Source organism: Lathamus discolor, chromosome W, assembly GCF_037157495.1.
Source record: "Lathamus discolor isolate bLatDis1 chromosome W, bLatDis1.hap1, whole genome shotgun sequence".
Lineage (NCBI taxonomy): Eukaryota > Metazoa > Chordata > Aves > Psittaciformes > Psittacidae > Lathamus > Lathamus discolor.
Genome location: NC_088908.1, coordinates 32,126,400 through 32,143,939, shown reverse-complemented (window position 1 = coordinate 32,143,939; position 17,540 = coordinate 32,126,400). Strand labels below are relative to the sequence as shown.

General features: G+C 44.5%; 1 long non-coding RNA gene across 1 annotated transcript; it reads right to left on the bottom strand.

Moving 5' to 3' along the window:
* Positions 1–4,564: 4,564 nt before the first annotated feature.
* LOC136004394 (uncharacterized) lies at positions 4,565–10,652 on the bottom strand. Its single transcript, XR_010608437.1, has 3 exons — positions 10,417–10,652; positions 9,575–9,723; positions 4,565–6,322 (listed from the first exon to the last, which is right to left on the bottom strand). It is a non-coding gene; the product is annotated as an uncharacterized LOC136004394 (long non-coding RNA).
* Positions 10,653–17,540: the final 6,888 nt, after the last annotated feature.

The following is a 17,540-nucleotide window of genomic DNA, read 5'->3' as shown; positions in this document are numbered from 1 at the left end:
AAGTCCAAATATTTATCCTTTTGCATTTAGCCAATTCCAGGGCTCTCATTCAGCATGTTCCAGAGGTTTTTCTTTCAAGTCTGGTTGGCTCCAATATACATTCTCTATAGTGGCCAAGCAGCTGTGTGTCAGTAGTTCTGTTGGCTGTTCCTGCAATAAGGACGCTGGATCCACAACGTTAGTGACCACAATTTCTATGTCATCGTGTTCCACAAGGGTGGCCTGGTATTTTAAAAAATGTGAAGGAAATAACCAGTGAGCTTCTTCCTGTTCCAGGACTGCTGATACAACATGGGACACTAGTACAATAATCTTTTGTCCCAAGGTAAATTTACGAGCCTCTTCAATATTCATGACAACTGCCACCACAGTCCTTAAGCATCTGGGCCATCCTTTTCTCGCTTCATCCAGCTGTTTTGAAAAATACACCACTGCCCTCCTATAGGGTCCTAGTTTCTGAGCAAGAACCCCCAAAGCTATTCCCTGTTCTTCATAGGAATATAGCCAAAAGGATTTGGTCACATCCAGAAGTCACAGAGCTGAAGCTCTCATTAGCTCTGTTTTCAAATTTCTAAAAGCCCCTCTCTGCTGAATCAGTCCATTCCAAAGAGGGAGTATTTCCTTTCAACAGTTCATATAGTGGTCTTACCAGAACACCATAATCATGCATCCAAAGTCTACATCATCCAGTCATTCCCAGGAACGTCCGGAACTACTTGATGGTCGACGGTCGTGGAGTTGGACAAAATAGTTTCTTTTCTAGTGGTTCCAAGTTTTCTCTGTCCTCCTGTTATTTCATATCCTAGGTAGGAAACTCAGGTTTGAATTAGTTGGGCCTTTTGTTTGGATACCCTATAACCGTTCAGTTCCAGAAAATTCAATAATCCCACCATTCACTGGACACATTCTTCCTTTGTTTCTGTGGCAATTAATAAGTCATCCACATATTGTAACAGAGTCCCCGTCTGAGTGGGTGGTTCCCATGATTCTAGTTCCAGTGCTAACTGATATCCAAAAATTGTTGGACTGTTTTTAAACCCTTGAGGTTATACTGTCTAAGTTAATTGGGTTTTCCTTCCTGTGTCAGGATTTTCTCATTCAAAATCAGATAAATTCTGTTTTTCTTTGGCCAATGGTAAGCAAAAGAAAGAGTTCCTTTAAATCCAAGACAGCAAACCATTTCTGATTATTATTAAAGTTAGTCAATAAGGTATACAGATTAGCTACTACTGGATGAATATCTTCTGCAAATTTGTTGATTGCTCTGAGATCTTGAACCAATCTGCAACTTTATTTCTTTACTGTCCAGATAGGAGTATTATATGCCAATTCACATTCAATAAATAATCTATACTTTAAAATTTAACAATGATTTCTTTGATTCCCTTTGATCTTCGAATTTGAAGGGATATTGTTTTATTCTCATTGGACAGGCCCCCCCCCTTTTTAATTCTACTTTAACAGGCAAAGCATTTTTTGCCTTACCTGGAACTTCATATGCCCTTACTCCCAGATATACCTGATTACAGATTTCTTCTATTTCAGGGATGTCCTCCTGTTAGCTTTACTGTTGAATTGAAGATAAACTCAAAACTGCAATTAATTGATTATTTTTAACTCCGAATTCCATTTTGCCTTCATTAAATGTTGCTTCTCGCCCTAATAAAGATTTTAGAGAATTTGGCATGTATAAAAATTTATGCATTTCTATTTGTTTTCCCAATTTGTACTTTAAAGGTTTCAGAAAGAATGCCTCCTTTTTTTTCTTCTTTTTTCCCCCCAAGAAGAAGTGCCAATCGCAACCACAACAGTGCACTGGCGGCAATATCACACCAACCGAGACTCCCTGATTCCTATCCATCAGCTGATTCATAGACTGGAGAGTCAGGGAGTGATCAGCAGGACCTGCTCACCCTTTAATAGCCCCATATGGCCAGTGCGAAAGTGTAACGGAGAATGGAGACTAACAGTAGACTATTGTGGCCTGAATGAAGTCACACCACCACTGAGTGCTGCCGTACCGGACATGCTAGAACTTCAGTATGAATTAGAGTCAAAGGCAGCCAAGTGATATGCCACGATTGATATTGCCAAAGCATTTTTCTCAATTCATTTGGCAGCAGAGTGCAGGCCAGAGTTTGCTTTTACTTGGAGGGGTGCCAAGTTCACTTGGAAACGACTGCCCCAGGGGTGGAAACACAGCCCGACCATCTGCCATGGACTGATCCAGACTGCACTGGAACAGGGGCAAGCTCCAGAACACCTGCAACACAATGATGACATTATTGTGTGGGGCGATACAGCAGCAGAAGTCTTTGAGAAAGGGAGGAAAATAATCCAAATCCTGCTGAAAGCCGGTTTTGCCATAAAACGTAGTAAGGTCAAGGGACCTGCACAAGGTATTCAATTTTTGGGAATAAAGTGGCAAGACGGACGTCGCCAGATCCCCACAGATGTGATCAACAAGATAACAGCAATGTCTCCACCAACTGATAAGAAAGAAACACAAGCTTTCTTGGGTGCTGTGGGGTTCTGGAGAAAGCACATCCCAAATTACAGATCGATTGTAAGCCCTCTCTATCATGTGACCCAGAAGAAGAATGATTTTAAATGGGGTCCTGAGCAACAACAAGCCTTTAAGCAAATTAAATGCGAGATAGCTCATGCAGTAGCCCTCGGACCAGTCCGTACCGGGCCAGATGTCAAAAATGTACTGTACACCGCAGCTGGGGAAAATGATCCTACCTGGAGCCTTTGGCAGAAAGCCCCAGGGGAGACTCGAGGTTGACCCCTTGGTTTTTGGAGCCGGGGGTACAAAGGATCTGAGGCCAGCTATACCCCAACTGAGAAAGAGATACTGGCAGCCTCTGAAGGGTTTTGAGCTGCTTTGGAAGTGATTGGCACTGAAGCACAGCTCCTCCTGGCACCCCGGTTGCCCGTACTGGGCTGCAAGTTCAAAGGCAGGGTCTCCTCTACACATCATGCAACTGATGCTACATGGAGTAAATGGGCTGCACTAATTACACAACGAGATCGAATAGGAAATCCCAGTCGTCCAGGCATTCTAGAAGTCATCATGAACTGGCCAGAGGGCAAAGATTTGGGAATGTCACCAGAGGAGGAGGTGATGTGTGCTGAAGAGGCCCCACCATATAATAGAAAGTGAAAAACAGCATGCCTTGTTTACTGATGGGTATTGTGGGAAAGCATCAGAGATGGAAGGCAGCCGTATGGAGTCCTCAACGACAAGTTGCAGAAACTGCTGAAGGAGAGGGCGAATCGAGTCAGTTTGCCGAGGTGAAAGCCATCCAGCTGGCCCTGGACATTGCTGAACGAGAAAAGTGGCCAGTACTTTATCTCTACACTGACTCATGGATGGTGGCAAATGCCCTGTGGGGGTGGTTGCAGCAATGGAAGCGAAGCAACTGGCAACGCAGAGGTAAACCCATCTGGGCTGCTGCACCGTGGCAAGATATTGCTGCCCGGGTGCAGAACCTGGTGGTGAAGGTACGCCACGTAGATGCCCATGTACCCAACAGTCGGGCCACTGAGGAACACCAGAACAACCAGCAAGTGGATAAAGCTGCTAAGATTGAAGTGGCTCAGATGGACTTAGATTGGCAACATAAAGGTGAATTATTTTTGGCCCGGTGGGCCCATGACACTTCAGGCCATCAGGGCAGAGATGCAACCTATAGATGGGCCCGTGACTGAGGGGTGCACTTAACAATGGACACTATTGCCCAAGTTTTTCATGAGTGTGAAACACGTGCTGCAATTAAACAAGCCAAACGGTTAAAGCCTCTTTGGTATGGAGGACGATGGCTGAAGTACAAATATGGGGAGGTCTGGCAGATTGACTATATCGCACTCCCACCAACCCGCCAAGGCAAGCGCCATGTGCTTACTATGGTGGAAGCAATCACCGGATGGCTTGAAACATACGCTGTGCCCCACGCCACCTCCTGGAACACTATTCTGGGCCTTGAGAAACAGATTTTGTGGCGACACGGCACCCCAGAGAGAATCGAGTCAGACAATGGGACTCATTTCCGGAATAACCTGACATCATGGACCGAATGGACTCGACAGCATTATAGGGATTGGTCCATGCACTAAGAAATGGTTTCTTTGTCTGTGTGTGTGTGTGTGGATGTATATATATATATGTGTGTGTAAGAGAGATGGTATATTGAAAATGTGGGATCTGAGCATGATGTGAATGGTATGGAATAAGGGGTGAATACTGTCCTGGGTTTAGCAGTAGAAGTCAGTTTTTCTCCTTCTTAGTCGGTGGTGCAGCGCTGTGTTTTGACTTTCAGCCTGGGAACAGAGCTGATAACACTGATGTTTTTAGTTGTTGCTAAGTAATGTTTACTCTGGCTACGGACGTTGTGAGTCTCATGCTCTGCCGGGGACGAGGGGAGGCCGGGAGGAAGCAGAGACAGGACACCTGACCCAAGCTAGCCAAAGAGCTATTCCATACCACAGCACGTCATGCCCGGGGAGGTAACTGGTAGTTACTCGGAAGGTGTTATAAATTGAGACCACAACGGATCATAATCCAATTAAAATTTTATTAGTTATAGCAAGTAGAATATGAGCAAAGACAGCGCTGGACGACAGGGGAGTCTGCGCTCCGCCAACTGCCGTGTTAAGTATTTCAAACAGCCCCTTTTTATACATCTTTACTTCTTTGTTCATGAAATAGTGGAAGTACTCTGCGCATGCTTCAGTTGTTGTTAGGGGGTAGTTTCCTGCCTCCTGGTGATCGATGAGACCAAGGTGAGAAGTCTTCCTCCTTTGATCCTTCACCCATATGTCTTTGCAGGGAGTTGTTAGTCTTATCTCTGCCAGTTCCTGGGACATCTTGCGGCTATCTTATCTTGGCCAGCTGTGTTTTATCTCTGTCAGTTCCTTTACATTTGGCTTAACATATATCTTAATAAACAATACACTAGTCTACAGTTTCTCACAATCCCCCCTGTTATAAATTGAGACCACAACAGATCATAATCCAATTAAAATTTTATTAATTATAGCAAGTAGAATATGAGCAAAGACAGCGCTGGACGACAGGGGAGTCTGCGCTCCGCCAACTGCCGTCCTGAGCAGTTCAAACAGTCCCTTTTTATACATCTTTACTTCCGTGTTCATGAAGTAGTGGAGGTACTCTGCGCATGCTTCAGCTGTTGTTAGGGGGTCGTTTTCTGCCGAAGTGAGAAGTCTTCCTCTTTTGTCCCATTGTTGACCCCTCTACTCCTATGTCCTTTGTTCGTCTTATCTCTGCCATTTCCTGGAACATCTTACAGCTATCTTTAGGCAACATCTGCTATGTTTGCATAAGCGATAAGCGATTGCGGTTGGCGACTGTTAGTCTATGTAAGCGATTGCGGTTATTGCCTAACCTTTACATTGGGCTTAACATAAATCTTAATAAACAATATCCTAATTCATAGTTTCTTACAATCCCCCCTTTTTCTTTTATCCTATTATTGTTTATTAGATGCTGCTTTCATTTTCAGAATTGTAAGCCAACCTTTTTCCACACTCCCAACATTTATCATAACACTCACAAGGTAATTCCTTACAATCACAGGTATATTTTTTACATGGCATGACACATTCACAACAATCTTCATCCTCATCAATAGATACACTCTTATATTTTACCCCAGATCCCGTAGTTAAAATAAGCAGTTTAGCTATGTCAAACCGTTCTCTAATAAAGTGTAAAATATAGCGTAATATACAAGGCCCAAATATAAGTCCCAAAATCAATATAATAAGCGGCCCTGCTAAAGCAGACAACAAAGTGGTTAGCCAAGGTGAAATATTAAACCAGTTTTCATACCATGACCTGCCCGCCTCACGATCTTTCTTACGTTGATCTAACCTTTTCCGGAGTTCTACATTAAGGTTGTACAGGGAATTCAGGGTGTCCCGTCCCAGTGAAAGTGGTTATCACTTTGGATGTTTCCCACGATATTAATTCCCACTTTAATGGTTCATGCGGGTTTCCATTTGCTTGGGTTATTATCAATAACAAAACTAACGGTATACCAGGAAAAAGGGTGTCTGTCAATTTTGCCAATTTAAGTATATTTTTACCAGTCCTGGGGAAGTTCGGCCATTGCTGTTTTTGCATTCCATTGTTCTGGTTCTTTTCTCCACAGTTTATTCCTCCTCTGCCTCGCCCGTCGACTCGGTTGCTTCGAGCCACGGGGTGTACCATCTTCTCGGCAGCAAGGGAATTCTTCAGGAGAACAGCTGTTTCGGGCTTTCTGCCTGTTTACATAGGCTTCCCACTTTGCAGCCTTAACTAATGGGGCAAAGCAAGACACAGTTAGTACTTCCCTTCTACACTTTATAATCAAAATTTTGGCTATAAAGGGGACTGGTTCATTGGAGTGGTAACAATAATATTGAGGGTTTATTCCTTTGGCAAAAATCTCCCACCACTCATGGGATTCCCAAATAATTTCTTGTTTTAGACTCTAATTGTTTTAATTTCCACTCAGTGAGAGTTCTTTGGATTTTCCAACACTGTGTACAAACTCCTATTGGAGGGCATCCACATTCACAGTGTGTCCACCATCTATCCTGACATACCTTACACCTAAAACAAGCAAATGGATAACAATTGCAATTCAAATTATTACACCTAATTCGTATATCTAGAGTACATACATTATTTACATCAGCATATCTTCTATATTCACTATTGTGTGGTTGCATAAGTTTAACAATTTCCTTCAACACACTTTGTATGCTTCCATATATAATAGAAAAGAGGAGAAATAATTATAGCAAATATAAACAGCAATACACACTTTATACCAAAAGATAATGCGGCAAAATAATTAAATAAAGTCTCTATCATTACGTTATCTTTTCAGGATTTTCTTGGTGTCACCTGGAGTACTGATTACTTTCCAGTGGGGTCTCGTCACTGGGCCTTTAATGCGACTGGCTCCAATATTTTCTGGCCGTTAAACAAATAATGTCCCAAATATTTCACTTTTTCCTCCACAAATTGTAACTTTTCTTGTGATACCCGTAGGCCCTTTTGTGCAAGAAAGTTTAGAAATCGAATGCTTTCTTTTCTTACATCCTCCTTATTATTCCCTGCTATGAGCAGATCATCTACATACTGTAACAGCACGTTCCCCGTTTGTACCTGGTATTCTTTTAAGAGCTCTTCCAAGTATGTTTGCAGCCCATATCCCTGGGAATACCTGATCCAGTATATTTTCAATCTGACTTCTCCCTCGACATGATTAGTGATCAAAATTAAGCTTTTAACATCTCTATATACTGTTGGTCCTTTACTTTTAAAGTGATCTCGCCTCCTTTGAAAGTAATGGTTGCTCCCAAGTGTTCTAACAAATCTCTCCCCAAAAGAGCTTTTGCGGAGTTAGGCATATACAAAAACTTATGGATGCCCCATTGTTTTCCCAATTGATATTTTAGTAGTTTACAAAAATAAGCCTTTTCACCTTGGCCAGTCGCCCCTTTTATCATCATATAATCATCCCCAAAGGTATTAAAGCTTTGTTTAAAACTGAATACATTGCACCTGTATCAACCAGAAATTCCATTATAACCAGTGGATCTGCTAGGGAAGATTCCCCTGGTCCCGTCAGCCTAGTTCCAATTCAGTCACCCGAGCCACCCCATGGCACTCCCACTAGGGTAGTCTCACTCCCAGCGTCCAAACTCCTCATAGCACTCACACCGATCCGGTTCCACAGAAGAGGAGGTTACTCCCCCACTTCTGTCCGACATTCGTCCTCCACCAGTTTTAAAGCAACCAGCGCAGCCGTGGCTGTAGCACGACCCAGCTTTTTCTTTTCTACCTATTTCCAATTCCTATACACTCTCCATGCTTCCTCCTTCACTCCCATCCACATTTATTCATCAACCGTTCAATCCCGTCTGTCAACATGTCTGTCTGCCTGCCCCAGCACCCATTCCATGCTCAAACACAGGAACTGCGGGAGCTTCCCTCCTTTCCCCTTTGGTTTTCCCTTTTTTATTTATTTATTTATTATTTTTCACAGGTGCTCACCCTGCTCTGCAGGGGTTACAGATGCCTGCCTCTGCAACAGCACTTCTGGTTTAACCCCTTCTTAACCCTGAATGTGAATGTGCTGCTTGTTGCCAGTGACAGCAATTTCCTCCTCCTTATCAATACCTGATAGGACAGAGGCAGAGGGTGCTCCTCTCGGAGGTACCTGTGATATATAATTTTCTTGATGACTGTCCCAATATCACAGGCTGAACAACATCTCTCCAGCTTAGCTTTCTGTTTTTCCCTGTCCTTTTCCAAAACCAAAATTAGGGATCTGGCAGAGTTATATTAATTTCACATTCTGTCTGCCACTCCAGATGCTTTCTTAAAGTGAAACATATCTGCATACATTACTTCATTGCATTTTCTTGGCCACCTCAAAACCAACATAAATTGTAAAAAAAATGCATTAGAATTCAGAGTTCCATTTTTAGGCCATTTTTCCTGATTTTCCAAAGTTTATAAAGGCCACCATTGATTACAATATTTTACCAATGTTTTCTTGTTTACCGAGCCCCCAGAAGAACCTCCCAGTTCTTTCCAATGTGCCAAAATGTAACCCGATGGGCTTTTCTTCAGAATTCCCTTGTTTTGACCGGCTCCCATTTCAAACAATCTCTTACAAATCTCTATAGCTTCTCTTTCCCAGTGCTCTGCAAATGCACTTAAAATATGAGAGCACCTACACACAAGTTTTATGATATTCTCAGGGGATTCAGTAAGATAGTATCTCTGGGTTCTGCAGATCAACTCCCCTGTCATTAGAACATAGTTTCAGTTCCAGCAAAATTTACACTGCCCTAGCATCCACAGCAGGTTCCACTGTTCAAAACTTATTATGCACTCATATGTCAGGTTACGAAGGTTTTCCTAATATCCCCCGTTGATTGTCCCAAAAAGAGAGACATTAATTGTTGTATTCCCATTTTATTTTTTTTTTCCTTTGTAACCACATCTTCTCAAATTTTCTTTGATACCTTTTATAAACCTTTTCTCAGTTTTCCATTCTAACTTCCCGGAAGTCCGCCAGGATTTTGTGGCTTTTCTCCACAAAGTAATCTTTTATTTCTGGTCACCGATTAGATAATTATAATTTTCTACCTGGCAGTGTTTTGTAAGACACCCCGAGCAGTATCTGCCCCACCGGTGTCCTGAGTGGCAATATCCACGTGAAATGCCACCCGTCCCGTACAGTTACACTCCTACAAGGCACATACTCTCACAGGGCATATAGGAAATTCCCTTGCCCTTGTATTTCGTAAAGTTATCCACTGCGGGAGGGGTAGCCGGACCTTCCCCCGCTTTCTAAGTTGCTTGATGGTTATACACAGACAAGACACAGGACAGAAAAACATAAACGCTTCGTCCGTCTCCGGCCGCTCCCCTCGCGGAGACACGGAACCGCGGATTAGGACTCCACACTCGCTTCGTAGCTTCGCTACGTCTCAGCCACACAGAAACACATGGGATCCCACACACTCCCACTATGGTTCCGCTTACCCTTCTCCTGCTTCCTACACGGTCATTAGCAGGTCCGCCTTGGCTCCCAAAACTTGGGATGCAGCGAAAACCCGGGCTCGCCCGATCCGCCTCCAGGATCGCTTGCAGCCACGCTATCGGTCGACGAGCCCCCAGCTTGCAAGCCCTACCTGCCAAGGGGAACTCCGCTGTGCGCCAGACGTCTTTGCACGCCTTACCAGCAGCCCCGGGCCACGCGTACGCCCTACAGGCCCCCCAAAGTACCTAAATTCCAAGCATACCGCCTCTCCGCAGCCGGCGCAGGTCGCTGTCTGTCCCCGCAGTGAGCGGATGAGAAGCGGAGCTCCTCCAGGCAAGCGGCCTGGGGGGGGGGCTTAGGATATCCGCTCCTCACCCGATCCTGCAGCCGAACAGAGGCCTCCTGGCTGGCTCGCCAAATTGATACGCGGATTGACTCCACAACTCGTTAAAGTTGTAAAGTAGGTATGCTTTATTCAGCGCTGAGGTGCATGGGGATCGTTCCTCCAAAGTATGCACACCCAGGGTCGTTTTTCCTTTACATTTATTCCCTTACGCCTATACATATTTAGTATCTGTCCCCGCTTCATATTATACCTTCTTTTTCTTTTGTTTAGTTTTTTTTTTTTTTATCTCATTCAGCGGGTAAAGTCTAGCTCCCGGTCTTTTTAGCCACACTTCCGCATATTGACTCTCCTCAGGGTTAAGGGGTTTTTTATTATTAACCCAGAGGTTTAATAACCCAATCTTCTTCTGACCCATAGACTGGCCAAAAAAAAAAACATTTTTAAAAATCTTCTTCCCTCCCCATATCTTAGTACAATATTCTATCATTTTTTGCTTACCTTTCCCTAAGGTTCCAGGGAGACATCTCCAATTGTCTAAGATATATGCCAGAGGGGTATTCTTAGGTACAATGGGTACCCATCCCATGGGAGTCGAAGGCTTGCTGCCCTTCGCCCCCATCTTCTGGAATATCTCCGAACACGCACTCACTCGCTCCCCCTTGTTCCTGGCCCAGTCCCTCGCGGGAGATGGGAACCGCAGTACTTAAGGGTCCACACTCGCTTGGTTCAGTATATCGAACCTCTCATTCGTTATATTCCAGGAAACCCAATCCCGCCCGAACGGCAAACCTGCGAACTACTCTGCCGTGAACAATCACTCTGCAGTCCTCCGCCGCGAACTATTTCGCTCTGCGGAAAATTTCGCAATATACTCACGCGTCCTACGTCTTCGTCCGGACTCCCGTGCACAGAATTTTTATGGGATTTTACCGGTTCCTTCTTTGCTCATATTCTAGCATTTAGGTTCGTCGGTAAGGATGAGGTAAGCTGTTGGTCGCGGGGCCGCGAAATGTCGCGGGGCGCCTCCCCGGAGGACCAAAGCCCACCGTTCCTTATCCGAGTCACGGCACCAGAAATTGTTATAAATTGAGACCACAACGGATCATAATCCAATTAAAATTTTATTAATTATAGCAAGTAGAATATGAGCAAAGACAGCGCTGGACGACAGGGGAGTCTGCGCTCCGCCAACTGCCGTGTTAAGTATTTCAAACAGCCCCTTTTTATACATCTTTACTTCTTTGTTCATGAAATAGTGGAAGTACTCTGCGCATGCTTCAGTTGTTGTTAGGGGGTAGTTTCCTGCCTCCTGGTGATCGATGAGACCAAGGTGAGAAGTCTTCCTCCTTTGATCCTTCACCCATATGTCTTTGCAGGGAGTTGTTAGTCTTATCTCTGCCAGTTCCTGGGACATCTTGCGGCTATCTTATCTTGGCCAGCTGTGTTTTATCTCTGTCAGTTCCTTTACATTTGGCTTAACATATATCTTAATAAACAATACACTAGTCTATAGTTTCTCACAGAAGGGCACTCACTTCTTCTCAGTCAGGCTCGTTTCGGCGAGTGGTATCGTATTCTCTTCTCTTGTTATTTTCTCTTATCATTATTATCATTGGTGGCAGCAGTAGTGATTTGTGTTATACCTTAGTTTCTGGGCTGTTCTTATCTCAGCCCCTGGGAGTTACATTCTCTCGATTCTCCTCCCCATCCCTCCGGGAGCGGGGAGGGGCGGGGCGGGGGGGGGGAAGGAGATAAAGAGGGAGAAAAAGAAAAGGGGGGGGGAATGAGTGAACGAGCTTGTCCTGGGTTCAGCAGCAGCAGTCATTTTTATCCTTCTTAGGAGCTAGTACAGTGCTGTGTTTTGATCTTTTGGCCTGGGAACAGTGCTGATAACGCCGGTGTTTTCAGTTGCTGCTCGAATGTTTGGTCTGGCCAAGGACTTTCTGAGCCTCCTGCTCTGCCAGAGAGGAGGGGAGGCTGGGAGGAAGCAGAGACAGGACACCTGACCCAAGCTAGCCAAAGAGGTATTCCATACCACAGCACGTCATGCCCAGGATGTAACGGGGAGTTACCCCGGAAGGGAAGGGACTGCAGGGTTGGACGAGGTATCGGTCGGTGCTCGGCTGGGGGGAGTGGGGCGAGTTATCAGTTAGCTGGTGCTGAGGTGTTGTATTCTTTCCTCTTGTTATTTCCTTTAGCATTATTATTATCGGTGGCAGCAGTAGTGATTTGTGTTATACCTTAGTTACTAAACTGTTCTTATCTCAACCCGTGGGAGTTGCATTCTTTTCGATTCTCCTCTCCGTCCCTCCAGGAGCAGCGGGAGGGCAAGAAGGAGGGGAGTGAGTAAACGAGGTTTGTGGTTGGGTTTAAACCACGACAGAGCTTTTGTGGTTGGGTTTAAACCATGACAGGCATTCAGCTGAATTCTCCTTCTCCTGCTCCCACAGTGGAGGTGGCAGGGCAGAAAGCTGGTTCTGATAATCACCTGCTCAGAGTGAGCTGTGCTTCAGTGTCAGCAACATGGCAATGTGGACTACCTTTGAAATGTTAAGCCCATCTTCCTGCAGTGCCTCTTTGATGTTCCCTCTCTAGATCCAGGCGCAGTGTTCACAGACTGAGAACAACCAGCTAATGCATATACAGCCCTGGAGCTAGAGCAGAAAGCTGCTTATGGGCATTCAGCTGAAGGCTCCATCCCCTGCTCCCACAGTGGAGGTGGCAGGGCAGAAAGGTAGTGCTGTGAATAAGCTGAGCAGAGTGAGCTGTGCTCCAGTGTCAGTAACATGGGGATGTGCACTACCTTTTTAATGTTAAACCCATCTTCCTACAGTGCCTCTTTGATGTTCTGTTGCTATATCCAGCTTCAGTGCTCACAGACTGTGAAAATCCAGCTAATGTGTATTCAGGTGAGGAGACAGAGCAGATAGCTGCTGCTGGTCCTCAGCAACAACCAAAGAGCTCTGCAGCACTATCCCCAGCATGTCTATGCACACCACCTTTCATGCCTAAAACGGTAGAAGCAAGGCTCTCAAAACGCAAACACACAGCTTCTGCTTCTCCGGTGGAGGAGTCAGAGCAGAAAGCTGCTGCTGGCCATTTTTGGCATTTCACTACACGGTCTCAAGTTGATGCAGAGTCTCAAATCCTTGTTTATTACCACCAAACCCTTTTTTTCCCCTTGTTCGTTACTTTCCCAGACGGCACATACATAGAATGTTTAATCTCACTGGCCACTGTGAAACTCTCCAGGTAAATAGTCCAATCACAGTGTTGCAGAGCTTCTCACAACCCCCACATCCTCTGGCCTTCAAGGCCCCAGCTCATCGTCCCAAGGTTTGTCAAGCACCAAGGCATCAGAGCTCATTCCCAAACTGTTCCTCTTCAGTCCCCACATCTCCCCCTTCTTTGTTTTTTATATTCACTATCAATACCTGCTTAAGGGCTCGATTAACAAGAAACTGTATAAGCTAATAAAAACTAACAATACAAATATTCTTAATACAATTTTTTCACTCGTGCTCCTAGCCTAGGAAATAGATAGTTAAAGAACAGTTAACATTCTGCACTAATAATTGGTTTCAAACTATATAATGAAAATACAGATGCATATCCATTTTTACAGATCTTAACAAATCAATTTCTTGCAGCTGTGTTATTATACCCCCCAGCAATCCCACATGTCCACAGGACTCGAGGCCTTCATTGCTTCCAACAGCAGTCTGAAAGGACTTGTAAGTGTGGTGACCGACAGGCACAGGGTGTCTTGTCCTGTCATTGGCTAATGTTCTACAGATGTTCTCTTTTGGCTGGAGGGAAACCACCCAGTAGGGTCTGAAGAATGGGGTTGATTCAAGAATAGGGTTGTAAATAAGTAACCTCAAGAATGTTAGGCTTTGTTAGCAACTATAAAGAAAAGGAAATTATTAAAATAAGCTTTGCAAGTACCACCTGGTGGTTACTGATATGACTGATATGACAATGATCCTAAACCAAAGTGATGAAGAAATAACCACCAGGGGTCTGAAAGCCCACTACCACATTTCTGTATGCATACAGAAGGCGTTCTCTAAAAAATATGATGTAATGTATGTAATCTAATGAATATGTTTGTTTAAGGACAATATAATCACAGCCTGGTTGATGCTTGGTAGAGACACGCTTGGAGGAGCGATCCCCCATGTCTCTCGGAGCCGCAATAAAGAATACCTGCTTGTCAACTTAAAACTTTGTTGGCAAATTCCTGGAGATTTCTCTGAATCAATTTGGCACCCCAGATGGGAACCTCTCTGCTTGGCTGCAGGACCCGCTGAGGACAGGGCTTCCTAGTGCCCTTGGGAGTTTTTCCTGGAGGGACCCGTCGACTCATTCGGATCACTGGTGGAGCAGACAAAGATCTTCTTCATAAAAGGTATTATTTTCTTTTATATAGACTGTATAATGCAGGGGGCATCTTGGTTTGGTAAATTGGTTTGGTAAGCATATGCAAGGTTTGGAAGCCTTCCGTAAATCGAGATGTGGAGAGTTGCTATGTTGCTGAATGGTTAAAAGATAAAGGTCATAGTGACATACTGCAGCTGGCGCAGATTTCAGATGAAGAAGTACGAGGGAGCAAGAAGAGCGCGCCCTGGAGATAGACTGCGGCAGAAGCAGAACGATAATTAAGTTTGTGACCTTCAAATTGTTTAATGTTTATCTCACTACTAGACTCCTTGTTCCTGGTTCTATTTTTTACCCTGTTCTGTTGAACTCTGTTACCGCATCACAAACCAATGATCTTGTGACATGTGGAAGCTACAGACCAATGTTCCTGTGACATGTAGAAGCTACAGACCAATGATCTTGTAACATGTGGAAGCTACGAGCCAATGATCTTGTAACATGTAAAAGCTATGAGCCAATGATCTCTGTATGCAAGGTATATAAGTGTCCATCTGCTTAGCAATAAACGAGACTTGTTGGTCATCATTTGATGAGCTCGTCTCCCAGCGATTCCCACATCGAGATAGGAAATCTCGTAGGTAAAGGCGTATACCCAGCTGCTAGCATCCATTTGGTATTGAGACAAGGGGGGCACAAAATCAGAAAACGGAATATATAAACCTTTAGAATTAGTTTTAAGTAATGTTAAGTTTGATGGCTTTGTAACAGTAGCAGTGGAAAATTACTGAGGTGCAGGATGCATAGAGAAAAAAATAGAGTACAGCTAGAGAAAATACTGAGAATTCTCACACAAGATAAATCGTTATAGTTGACATAGTTTTAAGAAAAACAGTCTAGAAGAACAGGACACAGGGATAAGGAGTATCTGGGAACGGCAGGTGTCCAGGATGGGCTACAGCTAAATTAACTGATAAGTAGGAGGATAGGAGTCTCTGGTGCTAACGAACCAATTAAACTGGTATGAGTATCTACTGCGCATGCTTCAAAGGCTGCCAGAAGTGGGGATGATTGATGGAAGAAGTAAACGACTCTCAGAGACCACCACCAGAATTCTGTATGCATGCGGGGAGCTTTCTGGAAAATGATGTAATCGATACGTAGCCTCATGAATATGTATGTATGCCCAGTGACTATAAAATGACAGCGTGTGTGGCAACTGGGGAGACACACGTTAGGTGGAGCTACCCCCTGTGTCTCTCGGCGCCACGATAAAGAATACCAACTTGTCAACTTGAAAACTTTGTTAGCAAGTTTGTTCCTGGAGTTTTCTCTGAATCAGTATACACCCACAAGAAGCAGGGGGCATCTTGTGGTTTGGATTCTACAAGACGCAGTTGGTGTCTTGTAGAAAAGGGTTTGGATTTTACTGGTTTTGGTATACACTCACAAGAAGCAGGGGGCATCTTGTGGTTTGGGTCCTTCAAGATGCAGTGGGCGTCTTGTAGAAACGGTTTTGGATTTTACTGGTATTTGACATATGTTGTGGCTTGTTATAGTGATAATTTTGGTCTTGTGGTTTGGTATTGGTGACAGGCTGTTATAACTGTTATTAATTGTTGTTTGATAGAATTTTAGTCTCTGTCTCAAGTGTTGTAACTGTGTGGAGTGTGTCTGTGGGATCCCGTGTGTGTGTGTGAATATGAGATTGATAATGGAAAATCAGCAGAGTAGAGAGATTTTGAAAAAGAGTCTTTTAGGGTGGATTTTGGCACATTGGAAAGAACTGGAAGTGTTTCCTGGGGGCTCGGTAAATGAGAAAATGTTGATAAAATATTGTAACCAGTGGTGGCCTTTGTATACTTTGGAAGATCAGGAAAAATGGCCTAAAAATGGAACTTTGAACTATGATGCATTGTTACAATTAAGGTTGTTTTTGAGGTGGGAAGGAAAATGGAACAAAGTAATGCATGCAGATATGTTTTTCACTTTAAAAAAACACCTGGAGTGACAGACGTAATGCGAAATTGATATAGCTCCACCAAATCTCTTTTTGCTTTGGAAAAGGACAGGGAAAAAGTGAAAGCTAAGATGGAGAGATGTTGTTCAGACTGTGATACTAGGGAAAGATGCTTAAAGTTAAGGAAAACCAAGGGGGAAAGGAGGGGAGCTTGGGCAGCTCCTGTGTTTGACTGTGGGATGAGTGCTGAGGAAGCAGAGGTGGAGGGATGTCCAGCGGAGGTGGGGGAGTGGGTTCTTCTCCTGTGGGACCAGATCAGTGTGCGTGATGTGGAGAGTTCGGATGTTGGAAGTGAGACTGCCCTGGAGGGTGTGCCATGGGGTGGCTCCAGGGACTGAATTGGAACTAGACTGACGGGGACCTGGGGAATCTACCCCAGCAGATCCACTGGTTGAATTAAAGCTAGGGACTAGAGGAAATAAAGTGGAATTTTAGTGGATACAGGAGCAACTTATTTGGCATTAAATCAGAGGGAAAATAATTTGTTACAGTTGTAGGAGCTACTGGCCACCAAGAAAAAAAAAAAGAGAAAAAAAGGGGAAAAAAAGAAGAAAAAAAAAGGAGGCATTCTTTCTGAAACCTTTAAAGTAATGCTAAAGGAAATAACAAGAGGAAAGAATACAACACCTCAGCACCAGCTGACTGATAACTCGCCCCACTCCCCCCAGCCGAGCACAGACCGATACCTCGTCCAACCCTGCAGTCCCTTCCACCAGGCTCAAAATAATTCACTGTCCCCTTCAGCAGTTTCTGCAGCTGGTTGCTGGGGACTCCATAGAGCTGCCTTCCATCTCCGATGCTTCCAAAGCACTGGAGGGCTCCAGTGGACCAGATACTCGCTCATACTGTCCCACACACACTGCCACTCATGGCTGTCCAGCCTTGGGGAAGATCTCTTGGTCCTCCCATATTGTTGTCTAACCCCAGACAAGAAGCAAACCTGACTCTGCTTAACTTCTGAGATGAGACAAAATGGTGGTGTGTAGAACACACTCTATGTGTGTGCCAACATGCTGATCCCCATCACAATCAGCAGGCAGGTCCCAAGTGTACCCAAAGGCCATTCAAACCCTTCAGAACTCTCAAATGGTGCTGCTGCACTTGTCCCTGGGGCTGGTGTAGCTGCTGTGCTTGCCGGCTCTCCCACCACCAGCTTCTCTTTTCCCGAGTGCAGCTCTTCCTCCTCTGCCGTGCTGGGAAATGCTGCCTGGGCTCCTGCATC